General features: G+C 41.5%; 1 long non-coding RNA gene across 1 annotated transcript; it reads right to left on the reverse strand.

Moving 5' to 3' along the window:
- Positions 1–9,477: 9,477 nt before the first annotated feature.
- LOC138845227 (uncharacterized) lies at positions 9,478–18,334 on the reverse strand. The gene is made up of 2 exons (XR_011382120.2): positions 13,104–18,334; positions 9,478–11,973 (listed from the first exon to the last, which is right to left on the reverse strand). It is a non-coding gene; the product is annotated as an uncharacterized LOC138845227 (long non-coding RNA).
- Positions 18,335–18,581: the final 247 nt, after the last annotated feature.

An 18,581-nucleotide genomic window follows, 5' to 3' on the forward strand; every position in this document is an offset into this window, starting at 1 on the left:
CTCAGTTTATATCCATGAGCTTCTAAGGAGTTCCTTAGGATCAAGTAATAGGGAAGATTCAGGTCTGATTCTCAGATGACCTAGTATTGCACATGCTGCAATACTTCAGTCCAACCCAGATTTGTTTATATAGGACAATGGTAGCAGAAAGTCCTTATTGTGAACAGAATTAAGAGTAGTAACCTTAGCCATTCACCTGGCATCACAGTGAAAACTGATTTTTGTTAGTGGGCATAAATAGACACAGACTGGAGGGGTGCATATGGCACATATTGAATATTAACTACTGATGGATATGGGAGAGGACACAGAGTTTTCAGGTTATTGTTTCTCACTTAATGTCTTTCAGAGAGACTCCTTCACAGACAAGAATCTCACCCAGTACATGGATGAGATTTCAGGTCCTGCTCATGTTTCTCAACTACCATGGTGTCTGTATGATGACTTATGAGTAGGTTGTGTATTGTGAAAGAGATGGAACTGGGCATGGGCTCAACAGGCTCCCTCTTATTAAGGATAATAATAACATGAAACCAACTCCAGTTGGGCAATTTTGAGACATGTTGAAATGAGACAAGGAGAGGGCGGAGCCAAGATGGCGGAATAGTGAGGGCGCGCACCGATAGTCCGGGAAAATTTAGTTTAATAAAAGGGGAGTTACGGTAGCCGCAGAAAAAAGAACCAGGAAAATATTGCAGGGGATACCCTTCTGGATGGAGCAGCCGTAAATCGGAGGACCTACTGGGAGAACAAGGTCACCCACCACGCGGAAGCCAAGTCACGGGACCGAGCTGCAGAAGCCCCAGGGTCTGCGCGCCAGTGCTCCAAGGGGAGTGCATGCCACACAGACAACAGCGGGGAGACTTGGGACGCTCAGGGCTCCGAGTCCACACATCGGCGCTGGAAGGGGAGGTGAGCTCAATAACCCGAGACATTGGTGGGGAAATGGGGGTCAGAATCTAGAGGGGGGCCGGAAAGTGCAGCAAACTTACTACCGGAAAGAAGGAAAAAAAAAGCTTCGGGGTTTCTCTTCCCCCTAACCTTGCAAAGGTTACAACGCTGCAAGGCTTGAAGAATTCCCAAGAGACAAAGAGCAGTCCTCCTCTCTGGATTTACATATCAATGGGGGAGAGCTAAGGAACTGAGTCACTACAATTCAATAGCCTAGGCAACCCAGTGGGAGTCCAGAGGAGCCAAAGACTGGAAGCTAAATACCATCAATTCTGCACAGCTGTGCCCTGCGGTGTTACTTACCCCCTGAATAAATAAAATAAATAAATAAATAAAAAGAGAGAGATTTACCACGCATAACCTGAGGGTGTCACCTTTGCACACCCTTAACCAGGAAGAACCAGGCAGAGCTCTCAGGCCACACCCATCTCAAGCCTCCAAGGCTCCTCCAACAGCAGGCAGTCCACTTAACACGAACACAGTATAAAAAAAAAAAAAAAACACACAGTGACTCAAGAAGAATTAACCATGCTGAGTAACAAACACAGAAATAGAGGGAGCAAGATCAACGATGACACTATGATGCCTCCAAATAAGCAAAACACCCCAAGCCAAGAGTATGAAGATGATGAGATAGAAGAAATGCAAGATACGGATTTCAAAAAATTTATGATAAGAACATTTAGAAGTTTTCAAAAGCAAATCCTTGAACTACAGAAATCCTTAATGGACAAGATTGAAAATCTCTCTCGTGAAAATGAAATTTTAAGGAAGAGTCAAAATGAAACTCAGAAGCTAGTAGAACAGGAAAGTGTTATAGTGAAGAGAAATCAAAATGAAATGAAGAGCTCAATAGATCAAATGACAAACACATTAGAAAGCCTTAAAAACAGAATGGGTGAAGCAGAAGAGAGAATATCGGACTTAGAAGATAGAGCACAGGAAAACATACAGTCAAACCAAAGAAAAGAAGAGGAAATTAGAAATCTAAAAACTATTGTTGGGAATCTACAGGATACTATTAAAAAAACCAACATTCGAGTTCTAGGAGTTCCTGAAGGCATGGAGAGAGAGAAAGGATTGGAAGGCCTTTTTAGTGAGATACTAGCAGAGAACTTTCCAGGTTTGGAGAAGGACAGAGATATCCTAGTACAGGAAGCTCATAGAACCCCCAATAAACATGACCAAAAGAGATCCTCACCACGACACGTGGTAATTAAACTTACCACAGTGAAACATAAAGAAAAGATCCTAAAATGTGCAAGAGAGAAACGTCAGATTACTCTCAGAGGATCTCCAATCAGACTCACAGCTGACTTCTCATCAGAAACCCTACAAGCTAGGAGGGAATGGCGAGACATAGCACAGGTGCTAAGAGAGAAAAATTGCCAGCCCAGAATATTATATCCTGCCAAGCTCTCATTTGTGAATGAAGGTGAAATAAAGACCTTTCATAGCAAACAGAAATTGAAAGACTTTGTGGCCACTCGTCCGGCCCTGCAAAAGATACTTAAAGATGTTCTACACTCAGAAACACAGAAACACGGCCATCAATATGAAAGAAGGGAAAGGAAGAACACCTACCAGTAAAAGAGCATGGGAAGCTCAAAGCATATACTAGAAAATATTGCCGGGAAAATGGCAGAGCAAAGTCACTACGTATCAATAGTCACATTGAACATTAATGGTCTGAATTCTTCAGTTAAAAGACACCGTTTGGCTGACTGGCTCACAGAACACAACCCAACTATTTGTTGCCTACAAAAAACACATCTCTCTAACAAAGAGGCATGCAGACTGAAAGTGAAAGGTTGGAAAAAGATATTCCATGCCAACAGAAACCAAAAAAAAGCAGGTGTAGCCATATTAATATCAGACAAAATAAACTTTAATACAAAAACTGTTAAGAGAGACAAAGAGGGACACTATATAATGATTAAGGGTTCAATTCATCAGGAAGATGTAACTATTATAAATGCATATGCACCTAATTACAGGGCACTGGTCTATTTAAAAGATATGTTAAGGGACTTAAAGGGAGATTTAGATTCCAATACAATAGTACTGGGGGACTTCAATACTCCACTCTCAGAAATAGACAGATCATCCGGACAAAAGATCAACAAGGAAACAGCAGATTTAATCGACACTATTGCCCAAATGGATCTAACAGATATCTACAGAACTTTCAACCCTACATCTACAGACTTCACATTCTTCTCAGCAGTGCATGGAACCTTCTCTAGGATTGATCACATACTAGGCCATAAAGCAAGTCTCAGCAAATTTAAAAGAATTAGAATCATACCATGCAGCTTCTCAGACCACAGCGGGATGAAGCTGGAAATTAGCAACTCAGGAAACCCTAGAAAGTATGCAAACACATGGAGACTGAACAACATGCTCCTGAATGAACACTGGGTCATTCAAGAAATCAAAAGAGAAATCAAAAACTTTCTGGAAGTAAATGAAGACAATAACACAACATATCAAAACTTATGGGATACAGCAAAAGCAGTATTGAGAGGCAAATTTATAGCAATAGGTGCCTATATCAAGAAATTGGAAAGGTACCAAATAAATGAGCTTTCAGCGCACCTCAAGGACCTAGAAAAACTGCAGCAAACCAAACCCAAATCTAGTAGGAGAAGAGAAATAATTAAAACCAGAGAAGAAATTAACAGGATTGAATCCAAAAAAACATAACAAAAAATCAGCCAAGCGAGAAGCTGTTTTTTTGAAAAAATAAACAAAATTGACACCCCATTGGCCCAACTAACTAAAAAAAGAGAAAAGACCCAAATCAATAAAATCAGAGATGAAAAAGGAAACGTAACAACAGACACCACAGAAATAAAAAGAATCATCAGAAATTACTACAAGGACCTGTATGCCAGCAAACAGGAAAACCTATCAGAAATGGATAGATTCCTGGACACATGCAATCTACCAAAATTGAACCATGAAGACATCGAAAACCTAAATAGACCCATAACTGAAACAGAAATTGAAACAGTAATAAAGGCCCTCCCAACAAAGAAAAGCCCAGGACCAGATGGATTCACTGCTGAATTCTACCAGACGTTTAAAGAAGAACTAATCCCATTTCTTCTCAAACTATTCAGAACAATCGAAAAAGAGGGAATCCTCCCAAATTCTTTCTATGAAGCCAGCATCACCTTAATCCCTAAGCCAGAGAAAGATGCAGCACTGAAAGAAAATTACAGACCAATATCCCTGATGAACATAGACGCAAAAATCCTCAATAAAATACTGGCCAATAGAATACAACAACACATCAGGAAAATCATCCACCAAGACCAAGTGGGATTCATCCCTGGTATGCAGGGATGGTTCAACATTCGCAAATCAATCAATGTGATTCACCACATTAACAGACTGCAGAAGAAAAACCATATGGTTATCTCAATTGATGCAGAGAAAGCATTTGATAAAATTCAACACCCTTTCATGATGAAAACTCTAAGCAAATTGGGTATAGAAGGAACATTCCTCAATATAATCAAAGCAATTTATAAAAAACCCACAGCCAGCATCCTATTGAATGGGGAAAAGTTGGAAGCATTTCCACTGAAATCTGGCACCAGGCAGGGATGCCCACTCTCACCACTGCTATTTAACATAGTTCTGGAAGTTTTAGCCAGAGCCATCAGACAAGAAAAAGAAATCAAAGGAATACAAATCAAGAAGGAAGAAGTCAAACTATCCCTCTTTGCAAACGATATGATTCTGTACTTAGAGGATCCAAAGAACTCTACTAAGAGACTATTGGAACTCATAGAGGAGTTTGGCAAAGTGGCAGGATATAAAATCAATGCACAAAAATCAACAGCCTTTGTATACACAAGCAATGCCATGACTGAGAAAGAACTGCTAAGATCAATCCCATTCACAATAGCTACAAAAACAATCAGATACCTTGGAATAAACTTAACCAAGGACGTTAAAGATCTCTACGATGAAAATTACAAAACCTTAAAGAAAGAAATAGAAGAGGATACCAAGAAATGGAAAAATCTTCCATGCTCATGGATTGGAAGAATCAACATCATCAAAATGTCCATTCTCCCAAAAGCAATTTATAGATTCAATGCAATCCCAATCAAGATACCAAAGACATTCTTCGCAGATCTAGAAAAAATGATGCTGAAATTCATATGGAGGCACAAGAGACCTCGAATAGCTAAAGCAATCTTGTACAACAAAAACAAAGCCGGAGGCATCACAATACCAGACTTCAGGACATACTACAGGGCAGTTGTAATCAAAACAGCATAGTACTGGTACAGAAACAGATGGATAGACCAATGGAACAGAATTGAAACACCAGAAATCAATCCAAACATCTACAGCCAACTTATATTTGATCAAGGATCTAAAACTAATTCCTGGAGCAAGGACAGTCTATTCAATAAATGGTGCTGGGAAAACTGGATTTCCACGTGCAGAAGCATGAAGCAAGACCCCTACCTTACACCTTACACAAAAATCCACTCAACGTGGATTAAAGACCTAAATCTACGTCCTGACACCATGAAGTTATTAGAGAACATTGGAGAAACCCTTCAAGATATTGGCACAGGCAAAGAATTTCTGGAAAAGACCCGGGAGGCACAGACAGTCAAAGCCAAAATCAACTATTGGGATTGCATCAAATTGAGAAGTTTCTGTACTGCAAAAGAAACAGTCAGGAGAGTGAAGAGACAACCAACAGAATGGGAAAAAATATTTGCAAACTATGCAACAGATAAAGGGTTAATAACCAGAATCTACAAAGAGATCAAGAAACTCCACAAAAACAAAACCAACAACCCACTTAAGAGATGGGCCAAGGACTTCAATAGACATTTTTCAAAAGAGGAAATCCAAATGGCCAACAGGCACATGAAAAAATGTTCAAGGTCACTAGCAATCAGGGAAATGCAAATCAAAAGCACAATGAGGTTTCACCTCACCCCGGTTAGAATGGCTCACATACAGAAATCTACCAACAACAGATGCTGGCGAGGATGTGGGGAAAAAGGGACACTAACCCACTGTTGGTGGGAATGCAAACTGGTCAAGCCACTATGGAAATCAGTCTGGAGATTCCTCAGAAACCTGAATATAACCCTACCGTTCGACCCAGCCATCCCACTCCTTGGAATTTACCCAAAGGAGTTTAAATTGATAAAGAAAAAAGCGGTCTGCACCCTAATGTTTATTGCAGCACAATTCACAATAGCCAAGACCTGGAACCAACCTAAATGCCCATCAATAGTAGACTGGATAAAGAAATTATGGGATATGTATTCTTTAGAATACTATACCGCAGTAAGAAACAACGAAATCCAGTCATTTGCAACAAAATGGAGGAATCTGGAACACATCATGCTGAGTGAAGTAAGCCAGTCCCAAAGGGACAAATACCATATGTTCTCCCTGATCGGTGACAACTGACTGAACACCAAAAAGGAAACCTCCTGAAGTGAAATGGACACTATGAGAAATGGTGACTTGATCAGCATAGCCCTGACTGCTAATGGACAACTTAATACATTATCCCTCATAGTATTTTTTTTTGTCTGTTCTACTTAACATGACTGGTTTAATTCTGTAATTATCACACAGTTAAGTTTTGAAAATTAACTGAAATGTGATCCCTGTTAAACATAAGAGTGGGAATAAGAGAGGGAAGAGATGTATAATTTGGGGCATGCTCGGGCTGACTTGCCCCAATTGGTAGAGTTGGAAACATACCAGGGGATTCCAGTTCAATCCCATCAAGGTGGCATGTACCAATGCCATCTCACTATTCCAAGTGATCAATTTCAGTGCACAATTGATCATAATGAAAGGACTAAGAGTCAAAGGGAGCACATAAACAAGTCTAGTATCTGCTAACACTAACCGATAGAATAAATAAAGGGGAGAGTGATCCAACATGGGAAGTGAGATACTCAGCAGACTCATAGAATGGCGGATGTCCTAAATAGCACTCTGGCCTCAGAATCAGCCCTAAAGGCACTCGGATCTGGCTGAAAAGCCCATGAGAGTATTTCAGGCATGGAAAGCCAAGACACTCTGGCAAAAAGATCTCAGTGAGTGAGATCCCAGTGGAAAGAACAGGTCTTCAAAGAGGGAGGTGCCTTTCTCTGAAGGGAGGAGAGAACCTCCACTTTGACTATGACCGTGTCTAAACAAGATAAGAGTCGGAGAACTCAAGGGGCTTCCATAGCCTTGGAAACTCATGACTGGTGCATAGGGAGATTACTGATGCCATAAACAGGAGTGTCAATTTGTAAAGTCAACAACAGGAGTCACTGTGCACTTACTCCTCATGTAGGATCTCTGTCCTTAATGTGCTGTACACTGAGGCTTAATGCTATAACGAGTACTCAAACAGTATATTTCACTTTGTGTTTCTATGGGGGTGCAAACGATTGAAATCTTTACTTAATGTACACTAAACTGATCTTCTGTAAAAAAAAAAAAAGAAAGAAAGAAAGAAAGAAAGAAAGAAAGAAAGAAAGAAAGAAAGAAAGAAATTATCAATTCCCAACTTGACTCTCACTGGGATTAAACATGACAATAGGTCTGATCTGATTTCATCATCATTTAAAAAAAATCATCTATTATTTTTCACTTTATGTTTCTGTGTGGGAGCAAACTGTTGAAATCCTTACTTAAGGTATACTAAGCTGATCTTCTGTATATTAAGATAATCGAAAATGAATCTTGATGTGAATGGAAGGGGAAAGGGAGTGGGAAAGGGGAGGGTTGTGGGTGGGAGGGACGGTATGGGGGGGGGAAGCCATTGTAACCCATGAGTCGTACTTTGGAAATGTATATTCATTAAATAAAAGATAAAAAAAAAAAGAAATGAGACAAGGAGAAACATACTGGACTCCATTAATTCCGGAGGGGACAGAAATTTAAATTTATCAGAATGAATGTAATTCTGAATATAGATTTGCTTTCCTAGATGCAGTACTTCTCCCAACCTTACCATCCAGGGTCTTATAAAATCCCTAATTCATTGCAATGGGATCCTGCATAATATTTCCTCAGACTAATGGGCAATTACATAGCAAATAAGGTGAAGCAATGGATGCATTATTATTACCATGGAATACACATATCTCATCACATACCTTATTACCATAAAGTGCTAGCTGAAGATAATAGAATGTCTTCTTTACTATTCATCAAAGCCTTAAAGGTTTTGGATACTGTCATTTAAGATGTGCTATATGCATTAAAATGACGTACAATATCATGTTATGTCCCTGATACATACAATACCAGTCTCATAACTGGTATTGTACTGAAAGACGTGCTGGTCCATCTTCCTATTGCTCTTGTTCAACCATTTCAGAAGTTTGTGTTACCTGTATTGTTAATGCAGAGTCTGCTGGATTAGAAACTTTGGTTCATAATGGAGAAAGCTTCTGAAGATTATAATAAAGACCTCTCTGAATCTGAAGTTAAAGTTACTACCTCATTAGCTAGGCCCCTCCTGACAATGAGTCAAAAGACAAGGAAAGGGTTATTTTATTGTGTAATTGACACTGACCATTACAATGAATTGGAGTTTATGCTATAAAAACCAGGGAGGGAAGAGTACATATGTCTGGGATCCAGAAAATTCATTGAGCTTCTCTTGGTATTTCAGTGTCCAGAAATAAGTTTATGGGGACACTTGCAGCAATCAGAATCCTTACAAGTTAAATAAGTTCTCAGACTCTTTGGAATGAACAGTTGGGCCACTTTTACTTAAGAAAACCACTTCAGCTAAAGTGAGAAGACTCCAAATGGGTGAGAAAAGGAGATGATGCATACCAATAAATTGCACGGTGGGAGTAGAGTTGACAAAATCGTCCTGTTACATAGTTTTATGTGAAGTTGACAACCTCCTAATAATTTGGGAAGTTGGATAAGGCTTGGAATTAATGGATGGCAAAAGTTTATGTGGGTGATGTAGAGGAAGTGCTGCATCAAGCACCTTACACAGTACCTCATTTCTCTGCCTCTACTGTGACTCCCATCACTGACTGAGAAAACCATATTGTGCAGATAGTGCACGATGTCAAGTTTGTACTGCCTCTGCTGATGTCATGTGGTTGCTTTTCCCAGCATACGGTATGGGACACCTGTGAAAACCAGTTTAGAATTAACAAGTGTGACTCTGAAGTTGAAAAAGTTAATGAGTCCAGCATAAATTCTCAGTGTGGGGTAGTGGTGGGCAGTTTGAGCCTGATTGCTAATTCCTTGTTTCATTCATCCTTTGAATCCTGAGGCCCTTCTCATAAGGTTATTCAGATAGCCCAAGTGGAATCGAACACTCACTGTTCACAGAAACAGTCAATTTGAAGACATCTTTCCATAGACTTCCATTCTTTTCCTGTAATACTTTCTCTAGTTCCTCACTTCTTCATAGACACATTTACCAAATAAGCTATTTGCATTAAAACCCCCTTGAGTTCTATTTTAAGGGGAACCTTGACTAAGACATAAGTATGTACATTTTTCTATGAATAGATTCATTGATTTTATTATCATCCTCAGGGTGTCCATACATCTGCCAAAGTTTATGGAGCGTTGGAATACATAAGATTTCTACAGGCGAGGGCATAAAAGTACTGGTGAAAAATCTTCCAGAAACACAGCATAGTTGAGAAGGACATAAAAGGAGACTACAAAAGAGAAAGGAGGAGTGATTATTGAATTAGAAGTAATATTACAAGTTTCACATTTGACTACTTGAACATTTTTGGCAGGTGAGTTGCAAAATCAAATGTGAAAATCACGGTCATTTGAAAACATCTATTGATGTGACTAAACTGAATCATTAAAAATTCATTACTTATAAGGAAACACAAGATTTTCTTTTATGTGGCATTTCTTCCATCAGAAAACACAAAGTAAATATTAAGACAGTGCTATCTGAAAGTGGAGGATATTGCATAATGTGTAACATCAAAAGGTCTATAGTTATGCGGTTTTTGTGGTAAGTACTTGGTTTAGGGTAGGCTTTGGTTTTATTTAAGCTAGTAATTTAAAAATCAATATGTGGGCAGGGGTGCTGTTGTGACACAGTGTATTAAGTTGTTTCTGAGACACTGGAATCCCATATGGTTTGAGTCAGTGGTCCACTTCTCATCCAGTTCTCTGCAGTGGAAGATTCTCCAAGTGCTTAGGCCCCTGCTAGCCATGTGGCAGATCAGGGTGGATTTCCAGGTTCCTAACTTTAATGTGGCCCAGCCCTGGCTGTTGAGGTCACTTGAAGAGTGAACCAGTAGATGAAAGATTTCTCTCTCATTTTCATTCTCTCCCTCCCTCTCTCTCCCCCCATCTCTCTCTCTGGTTTTCATATATATCTTTGAAAAAATAAATCTTAGGGAGTATAATCAGAATGGAGGATTATATAATTTCTAAAGCAAGGATTATTAGGTATTTCAATACCTAATACCTAATTTATTTCAAGCCACTGTCTAGGATACTAAAAAATGAATACAAGCACAGCAGGGTTTGCATTATTTAGTTCTTCTGTGTTCATAGATAACCATTTGTCTTGACAATGGAGTATTGCTTCACTCAATTTTGCAACCTAGATATAAATCGAGCCCAACTTGGCCCACGTCCTCTACTCAGAATACTGCAAGGCTACACAGAATGTACCAGGAGAGTTTACCCAAAACGTGTCTTGCTTGTTTACCAGTCTCAGATCTTGCTTGAAATTTTTCTGCTCCATGTCCTGCCTAATCAACTGGCACACTCATAGATAATCGGGGTTCCCACTTGCATGTCATTCCAACAACAGAAATAAATCTGCACAGATGTAAAAATTGCTAGCTCCTGGTAGGAGCACATTATCAACAGTCGATAAATGCTTGATGAATTGAATTCATTATGCACTTTAGCATTCAGTTCAATAGCCAGTGGTCAAAATACATTTTCTTGACAATCTGTTTTTATAAGCTAAGATTGATGCTGCTGTCCATGCTCTCTGGGCCCACAGTAAGTGTAAAACTTGTCACCAATCGGCCGGTGCCGCGACTCAATAGGCTAATCCTCCACCTGCTGCACTGGCACACTGGATTCTGTCCCGGTTGCCCCTCTTCCAGGCCAGCTCTCTGCTGTGGCCCAGGAGTGCAGTGGAGGATGGCCCAAGTCCTTGGGCCCTGCACCCGCATGGGAGACCAGGAGAAGCACCTGGCTCCTGGCTTCGGATCAGCGCGGTGTGCCAGCCACAGCATGCTGGCTGCAGCGGCCGTTGGAGGGTGAACCAATGGCAAAAGGAAGACCTTTCTCTTTGTCTCTCTCTCTCTCTCTCACTGTCCACTCTGCCCCTCAAAAAAAAAAAAAAAAAAACAACTTGTTACCAATTATACTTATTTTCATATATATTTCTTCTATACAAATTTTCATAAGCATTATCAAAGGTATTCTTCATTGTAATAGAGTGAATAAGAAGAAGCATTATTTTATAAATGTTGAATCAATGTAACAATTTCATAAGATGAAGTATTATATTTTTATGCCATCAAGCTTTGCAAATGTATAAATACATTTAACATTTATATTTTAACATAGATATTTAATATATATGTTAAAGGAGTTTGTGCACTCACATAGCAAAAGTATGCTATCATGGGGTCTGGAAGTAAATAAAATTATTCTACAAATGTATAACTAGTACTTTGATAGAAAGTAGGACAGAGCCTGTGCAGCAGCTAATCCTCCGCCTGTGGCGTTGGCACCCCAGCTTCTAGTCCCGGTTGGAGTGCCGGATTCTGTCCCGGTTGCTCCTCTTCCAGTCCAGCTCTCTGCTGTGGCCAGGGAGTGCAGTGGAGGATGGCCCAAGTGCTTGAGCCCTGCACCCCATGGCAGACAGGAGAAGCACCTGGTTCCTGGCTTCGGATCGGTGCAGCACGCCGGCCATAACAGCCATTTGGGGGGTGAACCAACGGAAAAAGGAAGACCTTTCTCTCTGTCTCTCTCTCTCACTGTCCACTCTGCCTGTCAAAAAAAAAAAAAAAAGTAGGACAGAGAACTACGAAAGCAGACAATAATTAGAATATCACATAAGAACATGAACTTGAAATACAGAAAGGATATTGATCTCTTTTCTACTAAACCTTACACTTGACTTTCGAAAAATTCCATAAAGAAGAAAATTCTAAAGAAAATTAAAGTCTCATTTTTAATAAATGAAAAATCTTAGCCTATTAGGAGGGTCTTTAGTGTTTCTACTTACATAGGCATGGTGAATCTCAAACAGATGAGGCTACACCTGCCCTGCTGCTGTTCTGTACCTGAGAGACGAATGATCTATTTGAACGGAATCACCTTTGGCCCCACCACAGAGATCAACTAAAAGAATCCATAGCAGAGCAACTCCAGTGGTAGCGATCTTTCCTGGAAAACATCTGCTACCAGCTGAGAGTGTTTACATTTTGGCAGCAATGCCAGATGTGCTTATAGTTAGCCCATCTGTGTGTTGTGTGGAGGCTGCGGCTAAGGAAGCTGAGCTGGACTGACAGCAGAGAATGAACTTACTGTAATAGTCCCGGTTGTTCCAGAAAGTTCAGATTAGCACCTCATCACTTTATTTTCCTGTGCAGCTAACTTCTCAAAGCTAGCTGGTTATTTGTGTGTTGCCCAGAAGGAACAAAACTGTGGCATTGCTCCTAAAAATGTAGTCATGGCACTCTTGATAGTTTAAAAATGATTTTTCAAAAAGTTTAGAGAATGTATAAAGATATCAGCTTAAGTATTTTTCATATTTGTAAATATTATTAAGAAAATATTTGGTTTATGTAAAAGTACTGAATAAAGCAAATATGAGCTTTTACAAGTGATACTCATTTGTTTTCTCTTGTGCTGCTTGTTATATTCGGAAGTGGAATATGAGGTATGTTCTCTAAGCAAATAATATCATATCTAATAGAAGTCATTTATAAAATTAGCTATGGCTTTCTAAACATAGAAATTGTTTTTCCTTTATAGTAAGATTCTTTCTCTCTCACTATGTTAACGTGTTTTCTAAATCCCCAAGAGGGAGAGATATAAACTGTCATTTACTGTGTATGTTTTGGTAGAACACAGCATGGACTCTTACAATTTCATGTTTACTTGAGAAATTCTACCTTAGTGATTGAGTCAGAAACTTATAAACTGTCGCTCCCCGTCTTCGTGGAGGAACGACACAGGACCCTGCGCTGTTCTTTCGTCTGCTCGGCCCTCCCCGGGTTTGCTGCTGGTTCTTCCCGGGTTGGCTACTGACCCTTCCACCTCCGTGGAAGGGCGGTTCCCCTTGGCCACTTTCCCCACTTCCGCAGGGGAGTGGCACACCGCCGGCCGGCTCTCTCGGGGGCTGCACAGGTGTTCCCCTTAGATGTTCCCCTTAGATGTTCCTGGTGCATGCCGTCTCTCTCCTCCTTTATAGTCCTCCTCTGCCAATCCCAACTCGGCTGCCCACACGCCGAGTACGCTGCTCTCCTCCAATCAGGAGCAAGTCCTACAGTTTATTGGCTGAACTGGAGGCAGCTGTGTAGAAGCTGTTTTCTCCTCTCCCAGTGCCATATTGTGGGAGAGCAGATGCATAGAATAAGTCTTAATTCCAGTAACTTAGTCTAGTCCGAGTTGCTCCCAGTTGCTCCCCACAGATCCCCCTTTCTTTTTATTTTTGGCGTTGATACGTGCCTGTCTTCGGTGCCCCGCGGCACACACTCTGCTCTGCTTGCTAGAGTTGCCCACAGGTTCTTACAAGTCCTATCAATCAGGCAAACCGAATCCGGGTCCTCTCTTTGCCATGTTGTGAGGAGGTTTTTAGGCGCTGATGCGTGCCTGTGTTCGGTGCCCTGCAGCGCATGCTCTGCTCTGCCTGCAGGTGCTTCCAAGCCCTATCAGGCAAACCGAATCCAAGCCTTCTCATTGCCATATTGTGGGGAGGCTTATTGGTGTTGATTCGTGCCTATCTTCGGTGACCTGCGGCTCATACTCTGGTCGAGCCGCCTGCTGGTGCTTACCACCTCACTAATCAGGCAGACCGAATCCAAGCTCTCTCATTGCCATGTTGTGGGGAGGCCTTTCTATTTCTCTATTTCTCTATCTCCGGGCATTCCTATTTCTCCCATTTTACTTCTATCTTCCAGCATTCCTATTTCTCTCATTTTACTTCTAAACTTCTGTTTCTCTTATCCCTGTGGCTTCCCGGCGCCCGCCCCGAGGCTGCTTCTCGGCGGCTTCACGGCTGTGAGCCGCTTCAGCCCGCGCCTCTCTCATCTGCGCGGCTTCCCGGCTTTGCGCAGCTTGGCTTCGCACGCTCCGCGGTCTCCACGCCCTTCGCGTCTGTACCACTGCCTCGCGCCAGCCCCGCGTTCCCTATCTATTCACGCCCCGTGCTCTCTCTGCACGCGGCGGCTTCCGCGAGTCACACAGCCCCAGCTCACGTTTCCGCCACCACCGGCATTCAGTCCAAGTTCCCCGGACTAACCTGGAGAATTCCAACCTGGCGGCCCACGTCTCTGCCTCTGGTTCCAGATCTTCGCCTCTTGCTCCCCGGGGTGACTTGAAGAATTCCAAGATGGCTTACGTCTCCGCCTCGGCCTGCACTCGCGGCTTCATCCTCCCTAACATTTTTCTCTACCCGGTATGTTTCCCTAAGTTTTCTTCCAACAATATTCCTCCCTCATTTCTCCTGGCCTCTCCCCACAGTCCGTATCCAAGTCTAAGTTTCTTAGAGGTTTCACTTTCACTTTCAACCTGCAGTCCGTATCTGAGTCTAAGTTTCTTCTTGCTTTCACTTTAAATCCTAACTTCTTTCCCACAGTCCGTATCCGAGTCCAAGCCTCCTCCAGGTTTCACTTTCGCTTTCAATCTCCTAGCTTCCCTGCCATAGTCCGCATCCGAGTCTATGAAAGCTTTCACTTTCGCTTTAAATCCTAACTTCTTTCCCACAGTCCATATCCGAGTCTATGCCTAGGCTTTCAATAGCTTCTTCCGGCACCTTTTCCGTCCAGCTTTCCCCTAGGCTCTTTGCTAGTCTCTCTCTCCGGTATTTTCCTGCTTCTTCCTGTTTCTTCCCTCCTAAGTTTCCTATCCGAGTCACGGCACCATTATGTCACTCCCCCTCTTCGTGGAGGAACGACACTAAGTCCTGCCTAGGCTTCATATCCGAGTCACGGCACCATTATGTCGCTCCCCCTCTTCATGGAGGAACGACACTAAACCCTGCCTAGGCTTCATATCCGAGTCACGGCACCATTATGTCGTTCCCCCTCTTCGTGGAGGAACGACACAAGACCCTGCGCTGTTCTTTCGTCTGCTCGGCCCTCCCCGGGTTTGCTGCTGGTTCTTCCCGGGTTGGCTACTGACCCTTCCACCTCCGTGGAAGGGCGGTTCCCCCTGGCCACTTTCCCCACTTCCGCAGGGGAGTGGCACACCGCCGGCCGGCTCTCTCGGGGGCTGCACAGGTGTTCCCCTTAGATGTTCCCCTTAGATGTTCCTGGTGCATGCCGTCTCTCTCCTCCTTTATAGTCCTCCTCTGCCAATCCCAACTCGGCTGCCCACACGCCGAGTACGCTGCTCTCCTCCAATCAGGAGCAAGTCCTACAGTTTATTGGCTGAACTGGAGGCAGCTGTGTAGAAACTGTTTTCTCCTCTCCCAGCGCCATATTGTGGGAGAGCAGATGCATAGAATAAGTCTTAATTCCAGTAACTTAGTCTAGTCCGAGTTGCTCCCAGTTGCTCCCCACAATAAACAAAACAACTAAATAAAAAAATAGATACTGATAATAAACTATTTCATGTAATTTGCTTATTGACATTACCAAGATTAAGCAACTAAGTCACAGAAATATTTTGATTTTTGAGAATGAGTCCAATAACAATTCAATTTTTATATCTGAGATTATTATTCTTATTTTTTTCTGTAATAAGCCTATGCACAATGAAGCAAGTATATAAGAGGGGAAATCGTCAAGATGCCCCTTAATTTGAAATCAGGTTACTCTCTTTCCCAGGAAGAGACAGAAATTAGTGAAAAAATAAAAAAGAAAAGAAAAGAGAAAATAAAAAAAAATCAGTGTCAAATGAAGCAGCATAGCCATTTGTAGAAATTTTCTGTAAAGATTTCTGTAAGCAGTTGCTAATGGAGATGAATGAAATATCCAAATTCAATCAAAATATTTTGATAGGCAGGCACCTCATAATTAAACTTTAAAATAGCTGTAAGAATCTTATGATATGTAAAATAAGAGTCTAACATAAGGAGAATAGAGTTTGCAAGAATACAATATAACAAGCAGAGTTTGGAACAAGAATTGGCAGTTTTTATCCAACGCCATGCAGGGGAGAGCCTCTGATCTGGAAGACATGAATGTTTCAGTTATCAGAAATGACCTTGTGGGGGCGACATTGTTAACGTCCTGGCTTGAAGCCCTGGCATCCCATATGGCCGCGGGTTCAAGACCCGGCTGCTCCACTTCGGATCCAGCTCTCTGCTATGGCCTGGGAAAGCAGTAGAGGATGGCTCAAGTCCCTGGGCCCCTGCACCTGCCTGGGGAAGCTCCTGGCTTCGGTTCGACGCAGCTCCACCCATTGCAGCCAATTGGGGAGTGAACCATTGGATGGAAGACTTCTCTCTTTCTTTCTCTCTCTCTGCCTCTCCTCTCTCTGTGTAACTCTGACTTTCAAATAAATAAATAAAATCTTAAAAAAAAAAGAATTGACCTTTCAGTTTGGGAGGAGGAATCAGCTATTAGACTTACCAAAGTCTTTATTTTCTTTCTTTTCTATTTACCTAACTCTACTTTTGATCTGTGCTTTCTAAATAGTAATCTATTTGCAGGCTTACTTTGCAGGGAACTTCTTGTCAGTTAGGAAAAAGCAACATCCAAATATGATGGTTAAGTGGGTAGGCCTTGAAGACAATGGGTTTGTGTGCTTCTTTGACTTGGTTCTTTCATTTCTGGGCTATGGGACCCTAAGTACATCACATAATCTTTCCCTTCATCTCACCTGTAAAAGTGGGATATGTATATTCTCTATCTCTGAGGCTTATTTGTAAGATTAAAGTAGTTGATATGTGTCAAGTTCTCAGAACAGGGTTTAGTTTAGAGTTAGGGCAATATTGAATCTTGCTAAATAATAAGGGTGAGATTTAAATTTTTCAGTTACTGTGAATGTATATTTAATGTATTTTACACTTTAAGCTTTTGTGAATTGCATTAGTTTTATTCAGTCACTCAGAGCTGATAAAGCTTCTTCATAAACTTAGGGAAACATGAATTTCAATCAGTATAATTTGGAGAGACCCCACTGAATCAAATCAAAATTAATGAATTTGGATTGCTGTTCTTTAAATTGAAGTGTCGAATATAAAGAAAGGTGGAAATAAAGCAATTTACATTTACTTATATTAAAAGTTCAATTAGATGTGTAGCATGTCATAGATATTTATTTTATAAAGAAAATTAGAAATGATTTCCAGTTTTAAATTCTGGGAAAATGGAGCCAGTGACATAGAGCACTGGGATAAGAAACTGCCTGTGACACTGGCATCCCATATCGGAGTGACTGTTTTAGTCCTGATCGCTCTACTTTCAACCCAGATTTTGCTAATGCATCTGGGATAGCAGCAGAAGATGGCCCAAGTACTTAGGACCCTGCCACCCACGTGGAGACCCATATGGAGTTCTGGTCTCCTAGCTTCAGCCAGACCCAGCTCAGACAGTTGCAGTCATTTGGTGAGTGAACCAGCGGTTGAAAGATAGTTTTCTCTGTTTCTCCTTCTTTCTCTGGCACTTTACCTCTCAAATAAATAAATAAATCTTTAAAAAGAAAAAAATTCTGGAAATGGTTTGTAAAAAAATAATCATATCATGACATTTATTAAAAATATAAGACAATACTTTTGGATTTTCTTTGTCAGAAAAATTAATTTTCAGTCTTCAGCAATTTGCAATATAGTAGAGTGCCTTGTTGATCCCTAAGAGTTTTATGTAAGAATTTGTCACTCTTCAGCCAGCGCCCCGGCTCACTAGGCTAATCCTCCACCTTGCGGCGCCGGCACACCGGGTTCTAGACCCGGTCGGGGCACCGGATTCTGTCCCGGTTGCCCCTCTTCCAGGCCAGCTCTCTGCTGTGGCCAGGGAGTGCAGTGGAGGATGGCCCAAGTGCTTGGGCCCTGCACCCGCATGGGAGACCAGGATAAGTACCTGGCTCCTGCCATCGGATCAGCGTGGTGCGCCAGCCGCAGCGCGCTGGCCGCGGCGGCCATTGGAGGGTGAACCAACGGCAAAGGAAGACCTTTCTCTCTGTCTCTCTCTCACTGTCCACTCTGCCTGTCAAAAAAAAAAAAAAAAAAAAAAAAAAAAAAAAACCAAAAAAAAAAGAATTTGTCACTCCTTCTAAAACCTGTTGAACAATTTTTCTCAGAATATAATTTGGGAAGGACTGGCCTGTATTATAAGATAGTAAGTCTAAAGGGGATGATGATAGCAAATCCACCCACAATTTCAAGCAAGAACACAGCTGAATACATATGAAAAGAATAAGCATTTTAAAGTAACATTTGACAGTAAAAATAAATGATTCTTTTAACATTGCTTTTGAGAAAGCAG

This window comes from Oryctolagus cuniculus, chromosome 14, assembly GCF_051225735.1.
Source record: "Oryctolagus cuniculus isolate XC-2025 breed Fujian yellow rabbit chromosome 14, ASM5122573v1, whole genome shotgun sequence".
Classification (NCBI taxonomy): domain Eukaryota; kingdom Metazoa; phylum Chordata; class Mammalia; order Lagomorpha; family Leporidae; genus Oryctolagus; species Oryctolagus cuniculus.